General features: G+C 44.6%; 1 long non-coding RNA gene across 1 annotated transcript; it reads right to left on the reverse strand.

The window, feature by feature from the left end:
* Positions 1-292: 292 nt before the first annotated feature.
* Positions 293-3194, reverse strand: LOC115573709 (uncharacterized). The gene is made up of 3 exons (XR_003982338.1): positions 3039-3194; positions 2166-2226; positions 293-1093 (listed from the first exon to the last, which is right to left on the reverse strand). It is a non-coding gene; the product is annotated as an uncharacterized LOC115573709 (long non-coding RNA).
* Between the last annotated feature and the right edge of the window lie 7701 nt (positions 3195-10895).

The following is a 10895-nucleotide window of genomic DNA, read 5'->3' on the forward strand; positions in this document are numbered from 1 at the left end:
AATCTTACAGTGATAATTCTGTCATATTTATTCATTTATTTATTTATTTCATATTTTTGGTAATTTACAAAGAATTTGAATTCTAAAATAAATTTAATGTGCCAATGATTTAAGATAAATCAAGTAAATTGGAAACATGCCATCAATTAGTAACCCCCCCACCCTATTTATATGTGGTATTTTTTCCATCCAAGGCCCGCAAAACAATGGCATATATATTGCTCCTGCAGCTTTCATCAATGTAAGAATACAGCTGCGAACAATTCTGAGGCTTACGAACGAGTTGGTGAATCTGACGTAGGGTTTTCTTAAGGAACCTCTTAAGAACAACTTAAGAAAGAATCTAAGAAGATTCTTAAGAAGATATTGGTGAATGAGGCCCAATATGTTTTGATAACTTTGGGCAAACTGCCCCTTTAATGATCTCATAAAGAAAGCATACAACGAAATTAGAGTGCAGCTCTCTTTGTGTAATGTATGAATATTAACTAATCCCATAATTTGATATATAATTATATATCACTTGTGGGGGAGAAATATGATATGTATATATATTTATATTACTGAGAAAGGAGCCATTTTGCTCCTAATATGTTTACTCAAGCAAAACTTAAATTTCAATTTCGACTGTAGTATTGGTACAACTACATGGAATATATTCTGGAAATCTGGTTGGACATTATGACAGTCACTTGAGTGTGTGAGAGACACACGCAGCCAAAAGGGGAAAAAAAAGAACTCCAGGAAAAATGACGTCTCTGTTGTCCTGGTATGCAAATTTCTTGTTCCAGTTGCTCTCACCGCAGGGAGGTCAAAGGTCGTGGGTCGGACACAGTTAGCAGCCTCGTTTTTCCGCCTCTCAGCTGAGCAGCAGGTGCTTGTAAACACCGGCTTAGACAGTACCTACATAAACGATGTAGCATACATCAGTATGCAGGGATTAGACGGTCCAATAAACCACTCAGCTCACAGTAATTCTCCTGTGTGCTCCTCCAAAAGAGCAGGAAGTGGTGGTGATGGAAAGAAATCCCCTCCCGATCCAGCAGATAAACGAGGAACAAAGAACAGGTCGGACTGCACTGACTTCATCCTCCTTGACGAGACGGTGGGGGGGGGGATGGATGGATGGGTGGATGGAGGCATTGGGAGGAAGGAGGGAAGAAAGACGGTGGAGAGAAGAAAAAAAAGTCACGTCACCGGCAAATCCAGGTACTTTAGTGGGTCACATGAGATGGCACTGGCAGACACGCGCGCCACACCCTGCGTGGCACTCTGTTCAGATGTGCTTGCGTGCGTTTGGGCCTCACGGTAAACAACTAACAGAGGCGGACTTAACCTCTCGTGTTGACTCATGTCTCGTGTTGACATCTGCTGGGCATGAACGCCCGAATGCAGCTCGCCGAACTGTCCGGAGACGGCCAGCTGATGCCTATCTCGCGTTTTTTTTGTTGTTTTTTTTTCTCATGAAGCTCACACTTAATCCCTGAGAGCGTCAGACCCTCCTTCAAACACACCGACACAAGCCCCGAGGCTTCCCATGCTGCCTCATAATGTATCTGTCCATATATCTGTCTCCCTGTCTCTCCCTTTTTTTTTTTTCCTCCTTCTGCTTTTACCTGGACCGAAAAACGCCCCAGGTTTTTCTCGTGGGAAACTCTCGGAGAGGTATGTTGCTCCGTGAGCAGGGAGCGAGAGAGGAATCCCGTTTTTCCGGGTTCTAGTCTCACTCCCCGTTCCGCGATCCCATCCCGGGGCTTGGCGTCACGACCGGATTCGTGTCGGGGCTTGCAGCGGTGTTAGGAAAGTCTCGCCTGTTCTCGCTCAGCCGGATCCTTGGGTTTTGGTTGTACACAGCACCTGCGCTCTATTTCACGCCGGCTCCTGTTTCTTTTTTTCCTTTCTTGCATCACTCTGCAATTTTTTATCTACTCTTCTTTCAGTGCTCAATCGTGTCCGTTTCATTTGATTTAACACCCGAGCTCGCTCACACTCGAACGTCCGAACTACCCGACGCTTTTTGATGGAAAGAAGTTTTAAACCGAAGCCTTTAAAGCAAAATTGAATTTCTTGAACTGTATTTTTTTACAGCGATGACATTTAAAGCAGCATTACAGAAGTCAAAATCAAGGCCGCATCTCCCTCCAGGCCTCATGCATCAAACTCACCAGGCAAGTCGAGTGAAGGACTTCTCCTAAAGTCACATGGTTTTCAGGAAAGGGGCGTCATCTTCAAGGAAAGGTAGAAAACAGAGAGACAGTGAGAAAGGAAAGTGTGTCATCCAGCTGTATGTATGTGCAGCTACTTCAAATAATTTCATCTGCGGAATTTTCATTCTACGTGAGGATCATTAGGAGCTTGTCAAATATATTTTGTCTTAGAAGCAGCTTGTCAGTTTGAGTTTCACAGATAAAGAGTCGGGTTTGTTCATAATCTGCCCTTAAAGTCTGTAATCCAAGGCCACATATTGGAGCGCCTGGGCTTTATTTTGATTTGTCTTAAAAAAAGAAAAGAGAAAAGACAGACATTCACACACGTCTGCGTCTGACAGGCACGTCTTGATGTCAACAAAAATATTCAAACGAATGGAGATGCAGCCCGTCCTGTGAACTTCCTCATTTCTCTTCTCCTCTCCTCTCCTTATTTCCCAGAAAGAGAAAAAGAAACTGATAGTTGTATGTGTGTGTGTGTGTGTGTGTGTTCTGTAACCCAACTGGGGTTTGCATTATCCCACGAGAGCGTCAGATGCTTTCGATCCAAATTTCAATGCGTGGTTAAATAATTGAGAAGCAGAGCGGTCTCACATCCCTAAACCTACATTCACAATCGTGTCGCCGAAACGAGAAACGGCAACGCTTTCAGTGTCTGCACGGTGTCGAAGATCGGCAATGATAACGCGAGGACAGACATCCAATCAGAGAGGAGGACACAGAGACAAGCAGGCAGACGAGTAAACCGAGAGTCCGAACCCGTGGGCCCGTGTGGAGGGAGACGCCTAAAACAAGAAGACAGAGAAGAAAGGCTGACGGCTGAGGACTTACTCGGAGATGACACGACGGCCCTTCTGCTGAAAAACACCACGAGACGAGAGTTCTCCCCTGGACCTGAGAGTGAACCGGCGGAGACGCGGCGAGAGCGGACAGGAGAAGACAAGCAGGAAGTGAGCGATATCAGCCGGGGGAAGAGTCTGACAGAGGCGCAGCAAAGCTTCCTGGGTCACTCGGACACAAACACACAGACACACACGCGCACGCATGCACTCGCAGGCGTGTGCATACATACACACACACTGATGCAAGCGGCACAGTGGTGACATAATCACAGTTACACAGTGAACTCGTGCGCTTTCCGGCTTTAATCTCGCAGGTTTTGAAAAATCGATCATTCGCCGACCTGCGCGCTGTCAGCGTTCTGTCACGCAGGTGGTGCACAAATTGTACTTTTTTTTTCTTCACACGCAGGGAGGAAGGTCAGCAAAGGTCAGGCCGAGAGCTCTTGGGATTGTGCTTCACCGGGAAGTAACGAAGAGAAAACCCAATTAATGAAGGTTTTACTGGTCAGAAAAAGGGGAAGCAGCCTCGGCTTTACGGTGTAAATCACCTCATGGAGAACTTAATTGGAGGAAGTTCGATTGAAGGAGGAACAACAGCAGAGAGCAATATCCAGTCTTTTAAAATGCGTAGTGGAACGTTGGGTGTATCCCTCTTTCTGCAATACGCACACACGCACACACACACACACACACACATGCAGGAACAACACACGCGCGCGCGCACGGGAGATAAAAAGGGGAAACTCTCTTTTCAATGAGGTGGACGATACTTGACATATCTTGACATATTTTTTTACTACACACTTCCCCTCTTTGTGACAACTTCCTCACAGTTTTCACTACCAGCCCTGCTTACTACTGGAGGGCTGCATATGAATGAAGAAAGACACACACACACACACACACACAGATGCAGAAGGAGAGAGAACGAGAAGAGTTGTTTTGCAACTAGAAAGAGGAAGGTGCGTGTGTCACTCGCTCCTTTGTGATGCAACGCGGACAAGTCAATGAACACACACACACACACACGTTTTTCACATCTCTTATCCAATCTTGTATGCATATTACATCGCCCGGGTACATTTTAAATTGCAAAAATCTCTCGCCGGGACTGTGAGGGATCTGAACAGGGGGGCAAGATGGAGCATGCGAGCAGTAATTATTTCTCTCTGACCGATCCACACCTCCTCCCTGCGTTCGACTCACTCGCACAGCAGATTTGCATAGACATTTGCCAGTCAAATGAGATGCATGGGAAAAGTGGGAGTGTTGCTTTGGAAAGTGAACTCCCCCAGAATTCCCCCTCCGGGAGACTCCCGGGTCACTTCCAAGAAAAAAAAAAAAAGGTCAGCAAGCGTTCCGCGTAGGGTTCAGAAGGGCTCGGACGGCCTCGCGGAATTGCTCTGGAGCGCGCTGACTCACGCTGAGGTCGCACCTGCACACGTGCACGCAGGACTCAGACAAGCGGCGAAGACAAAGGCGCAGGGAGCTCCTCACGCACACATCCCGTGTCGTCTCGGAGCAAAGGCAGTGTATCGATAATCTTCAGGGAACCTCACCCAAATCAGCCTCGAGGGCACATTCCCGAAATAAAAACTGTCGTCCCCGTCAGTTTGTTTTGCTTGTTGGTCGATTGCTGATAGAGATGGAAATGATGGCTGTGTCTTAATTGACGCCTGAGGGGGTCGGGGACCTCGCTGCCCTTTGCAGGCTTAGATTTCAAACCTGGTGTGTGAACATGACCCCTTGTTTTTAAGGTCAGGGTTTTCGAGAGCGCTCTATTATTTTGTGTTTTTCAGGTTGTACAATAAGTAAGTAGGTAGGTGCGATAAATCAGAAGTTCCCAACGTTTGCCCTACGTACCGACACATTCCTATCAAATGAGCTCCCACTCGCTGTCTGCCAAGTTCAAAATTATGTGTTAAAGCTGCAGCATGGCCTGTCACGTTCTCCCGGTGTCTGCATGGGTTCCCTCGATGTGCGCTGGCAGCTTAGTTTAAGTTGTCTGTAGGTGTGAATGTGAATGGAATGATTCGATATTCATACAGCAAATGAGTTCAGCTGTTTATAAATCACCTCTCGCTAACTATGTCAAGCATTCATCTATTACTTTTAGCTAACAGTTAGTTATATGTTATAGGTACTTTTAACTTATGCGTTCAGCTGCTTAAACTTTTAGCTAACTATGTCAAACATGTAGCTAATACAGTTTATCCTGCTACCTCCTTTTAGCTACCGGTCATAATTGCTAATATGACCTCAAGCTAACAATTTTACCTGCTTGTCCATTATTTCACCATCTGTTTCTTTTAGCCACAACAGTTTATTCTCCAGCCCACTTTTAGCTATTGTTTGAATTGCTTATTTGATATTAAGCTAGAAATTTTTAGGGAGTTGTTAATTTTTTGGGCCATTTGTTCATCTTTTTATTTTAGCTAAAAGAATTCAGGCTTTATCCGTTAAACTGCTTTTTTATCTTGTGATTTCATACATGCAGCTAAGGAGTTCAGCTGTTTTTAAATGACTTCAAGCATTTATCAATTACATTTAGCTAACTATTTAACAATGTATCCTGACGCCTACTTTTAGATAGTGTTTGAATTGCTTAAATGATATTAAGTGAGCAATTTTAGGTTTTTAGCGAATTTTTGGACCATCTGGCTCTTTCAGCAACAACATATAACTGTTTCTTCATCACAGTAAAGCTGATGATTTGTAACTACACTACTAGCAAACTGTGTTTGCTATCAGCTAAACTACACATCTTAATCCCCAAGGGTAGCAGTCTGACCCAGGTTGTTAAACAAAAAGCTCAGCGCTCTAATGTGAACGGGACCTCTTTGAATTAACTAGGTGACATTTGTCGATGCAAATGCTCGAGTTTGCCCCGTGGCTTGTTTGGTCCGTGAATTAGAATACTACTGAGGCTAATTTTACTGTGTTTTGGGTAATTAAGGACTCTATTCTATAGGATCTTTCATGTCCACCCTCACATCAAAGAGTCAGTCCTTTAATGTATAGACGTACTTGTTTAGGGTGTCCCTGAGCATGATGAAAACGCGAACACAGCTCCCTGCACAAGCTGGAAAAGCGACTCTATACTGTGAAAAACCGAAGGTTACTCTGAGATTGTCCGGGGGGATTTTCTGTATTTAAACACGACCCTCCCATAAAAATTTGGCTGTGTAGCCACAAACAGATCACACACACACACACACACACCAACCAAATCAAAACACTGTCACACATGGACTAAACCAAAACTAAACGTCTTGTTTACAACAGCAACAATATTATCGAGCCCTCATAAATGAGACCTTGATAAATATATGAATCGACTAATGATGCTGGGCCAGAGGAACAGGCCGAGCAGGTTGGACTGTACCTGTAATAACAAGAGGAGACGTGACTCACAGGAAGCCGCTTGTATTCACTCAGCAGGCTCAGCTTCATGTGAATATGTGTATATAAACACTAAAAGAGCCCCATTAATAAAACAGAACAAACAAACAAAAAAAACTTTGAAGTATTTGAAGTAATTTTTAAGAGGGAGTTATAAGAGATTTGATGTTTATGGAAAGTCAAGAAAATCCACCCATAAATGGACTTTTAAAGGGGCAGTGCAACAATTTAGTGGAGTTTCTAGTCAGTCGGCGGAATATAGTCAGATAATCTCCTTTATTTTCAACAGTTTGAAATTATAACTCATAAAATAACCCCGAGGATTCAATCACAATGGATGTCACAATTCAGTTGCATCATGAGAATTTAGATTTTGGATTTTGAAAACTCCCTTTTTCCTCTCAGTTCCCCAAAATTCAAGGGGCTCCGTGGAGCGTCTATGGAGGCGGGTCGTAGCGGGGAAACACCAAAACTTCCCATGCGCTCAGTCCATGTACTGCTAGTTGCATGGCTACCTCAGCTAACGGCAGCTACAGCTAGCAGCAGTTAGCAGTTACTCAAGTGATATGCTTCTCCCTATTTGTTTTAAGGATTAAATTCAACAGGTGGCCAATTCTTACATAGTGCACCTTTAAACAACTGAAATGATCCACAAGCTTGTAGGCAACCGAGAGAGAGACACAGGGAAGGGCTAATTTCTCACGTCACGTTCCAATCCGCTCACACAAAAGCCAACAAAATGAGCGATACGTGCTGCAAATTGCTACATTGAGCCTCTTAAGGTGTTCAGTTCTTTATCTCCAGCAGACTTCTCACGCCAACCCCGTGCACTGCAAAGGTCAAAGGTCACCATCAGACTCTGGAATTCAAACGTAAACACACATAAACACAGGAAACCATACAACCCACGCACACATTTTTGTGACAAATTGCGGAAAAACACTCTCTCACTGTGCGTAATAATGAGAAATCTGCACCTTTCTTCCAAGGACGCGAAACATCACAACAGGCCCAGAGTGCGATCAGGCTGCAGTCACTTGTGTCAAATGGTCAACTAAAAAAAAAAAGAAAACAAAAAAAAAAAGAAAATCCCAGTATGTACTTTCTTATGCAAAGGCGCTCTCATCTGCCCACACACTCTTACACATATTTGCAGTATGCAAATTGTCGAAAGCAGCCGATAAATCTGTATGTGTACGTACGCTTCAAACCCTCCTAAACACAGTCGGAGAGAGACGGTGTGGACATCAGCTCGCCTGTCCATCGCTCCGACACACACACACACACGCACACTCACACACCAAAGTGGAGAAGGTGGCATGTGGCAGGTGTGCTTCCACGGTACCTGAGGGTTGTGTATCGTTTAGTCATAGTGTGAGATAAGATAAGAGATCTTCACACACACACACACACAGACACACAGAGTCAGAGGCGCGACCAGGTTTTTTTTTCTCCTGAATATTGATCATGTACATATTTGTTTGCAGAGTTGTTTTTTTGGAGATGTGTGTGGGTGTTGCGTGTCAGATCTCAATACTGCGTGACAAATTAACCCTTTCTTTCCCCTAAGTGTACGCTCGAGTCATTCCACAACACACAGCGCTGCTTGGAAACCACCTGCAGCACAGAGACGCTCAAAACGCAGGGATGAAGTGGAGGGTTAAACCCGCCAAAATCCACCTTACAACTCATTTTAATCTGACCTGAGTGTATATATCGTTTATAGAGTTTATTTAAGATTTGACAAAAGACAATGATGATCTTCACATTTGGATTCAGCTCCCCTTTGAAGATCAGTGTCTTTATGTCTTCATGTCTATATTCTTGAGGCCCTTTCCTCCTTGTTAACCGCTCGAGCATGCGTGTTTCTCGATATTCACCCCCAAATTTCGTGCGCAGCTGGTTTCACTGATTCACTGACGCTGCCGTGACACGTCTTTTTTTATACACGTTCCTCTGAAGTCAACACACGCAATTTCACCTCTGCACACATCATTATTTCATCAGGATGTTTCATTGAGCATACGGGGGACATTTATAGCCAAACAACCTCACAGCCAGCATACAGGAACCCCAACCGTCGTGAAAACATCCGAAAATAAGCTTTTCTCGAGTCATTCCGCCGTAGGAAGTCTTTGCACTTTAAGTGCATCGTATCTCCTGAAACTAGTCCTTGCTGAGATTAGTGCGTTCCTCCGCATACAGTGCAGCATATCCAAGTCATTCAACGAGTATAGTGAGGCGATCTAAAATGATATGAAACTGTAGAGATTTTAAAGATAATATCGATATGAATTTTTCCTTCTTATCAGCGAGGAGGGCCGTGCAACAGGAAGCGATGATGAGTATGAAATGTGTCATTAGCGTGAGCAGCGTGTAGGGCAGCGAGGCTGGTTTAAGCTGAGGCGCTGACGGGGCAGCTCGGGAACCTCGAAACCATTACGATGGTGACGTAAATTGAAAATCTCATCTTTAGCAATCCGTGCTGAACGCTTGTTTTTAATGGCATATGTCTGTAGGTAAGCTTTTTTTTTTTACTTTTGTGTAGGTTTGGGGTTAAGTTAGCACTGAGGAGTACAAAAAAAACCCAGCTGTGCACAGGATTATGGTACATTTAAATTTAGTGTTCCTTTTCGCAGCAGAGAAACCAAAGGGCCACTTTGGTATCTCAAGTGCCTCTCTGGTGTGAAAGTGTCCCATTGGTGCACAGATGTATCCTGGCTCTTCAAGCAAAAAAAAAAAAAGGTGCCAGGGGTGCCCCCTCTAACAAACCCCAGCGCTGAGGACAGCAGTTCCTCTTTTTTTAGAATTGAGCCAGAAAAAGTAAGTATACATGATATACAGTGTGTAAGTTACAGTGAGGGGGTACAGAGAGAGTGAGAGTTCCTTCGCATAATTATATCTCGCCATGCTCCAACTTCTTCTTTCCGCCGCAGCAGAAGAGGTGGACAGAACAACAAGAGAGCGTCACACCTCAGAGAAGCGGCAGCAAAGTTGTTGTTGTTTCTAAGAAAGAAAGAAAAGATAACGTGAAGAAAAGGGGGAGACTTTTATGGCACATATAGCCAGGATACTGACTAACAACGGGAGATTAACCCTTTCGGGTGCCGAGAGCACGGCGGCCAGACAGACTTGTAGTGAGACAGACGCAGGATGAGAACACCGCAAGTTTCATTTTTCACTTTCTACGCGCAGAGCTGCAAAATCTTCATGTCACAGCAGTGAGGCCCGGGGAGGTGTCCCCTAAAGTGTTCAGTTGACATTTTCAGCTCAGGCGTGATCGCACCTGAGTTCCACGTAAACACGGCCCTCTCTGCCCCCCCCCAAAAAAAAGACCTTCTCCTTTTTGGAGGGAGATGGTTATCACCACGACGGGCCGATGGGGTGCATGTTTTCACAGAGGGAGTGGTCGGGTGACATTTAAGAGAAAAAAAAAAGAGGGGGCTCTGTTTGCAGTGTCAATATTTACAGTGACTCATGCTGGATGAGCACTGACTGACTGGGGTGGATGGTGTGTGTGTGGGAGTGTGTTTGAGCTGGAGACAGAGAGACGGTAAAGCCAGAATTATCAGTATGAATGGACGTCAGATGTCTCGCTCTGATGAACAGATTTAGGTGCAAAAAAAACATAACTTTCTACCTGCCCCCCCAAAAAACCCCCCCAGAGCGCTGGAAAAAATAAGTTGAGTCGCGGCGATCTGAAAAACAACGCCGATAAGATAAAGTTTAGAGAAGGCGGCCGGGGCTCTAATCCCTAATGTGATTTAATAGGTGACCAATCACAAGTGGACCCTGCGTCTGTCACAATCTAACAAGCCTTGTTCTTTTTGCATTGCAAATCAGAGATATGCAAATGAGGGAGACACAGGCACCACTCTGCTCACTGCACTATCACTATCTCTCCCTGTGCTTTCCCTCTTTTATTTCGACTAGCCCCACATCTCTTTATTCCTTTCTTTTGCATACCGAATCCCCATTAATCCTCTTATCACTTATTTCCCCTTTGTCAGACCTTTTTTCACTCACTTGTAATTCCTTATCGAGCTCCGCTTCAGGAGCCATCTGCTTTCTGTAAAAAAAAAAAAAAAAAAAAAAAAAAGAAAGATATGAGCTACAAGATGCCAACAGCCTCCCTGATTCAACAGTGTGACTCATTCGGCTTCAAGTTAAGCGCAACTTGACTCTTGTTTGATTTGAACCCTGTTCTTCTGTAAAGTTTTTGTTTACATGAGCTCACGGCCCCCTGAGCTACGCTTACATCACACAGATCGCCATGTTGATTCACAGGTGGACTACTGTATTTATACTGTAAACAAAGCAGCAGGGAGAGGCGCCCACAATGTGCCCCCCCTCCCCCCCTTCCTCTGTTGTCTCCTGCAGCTTCTCTGCTACTGAAATGCTTTTATTGCCCTCTAGTGGCGAAAATCTGGCAACGTTTTCTTTG

This window comes from Sparus aurata, chromosome 22 (genome assembly GCF_900880675.1).
Source record: "Sparus aurata chromosome 22, fSpaAur1.1, whole genome shotgun sequence".
In the NCBI taxonomy this organism is placed as follows: Eukaryota; Metazoa; Chordata; class Actinopteri; order Spariformes; family Sparidae; genus Sparus; species Sparus aurata.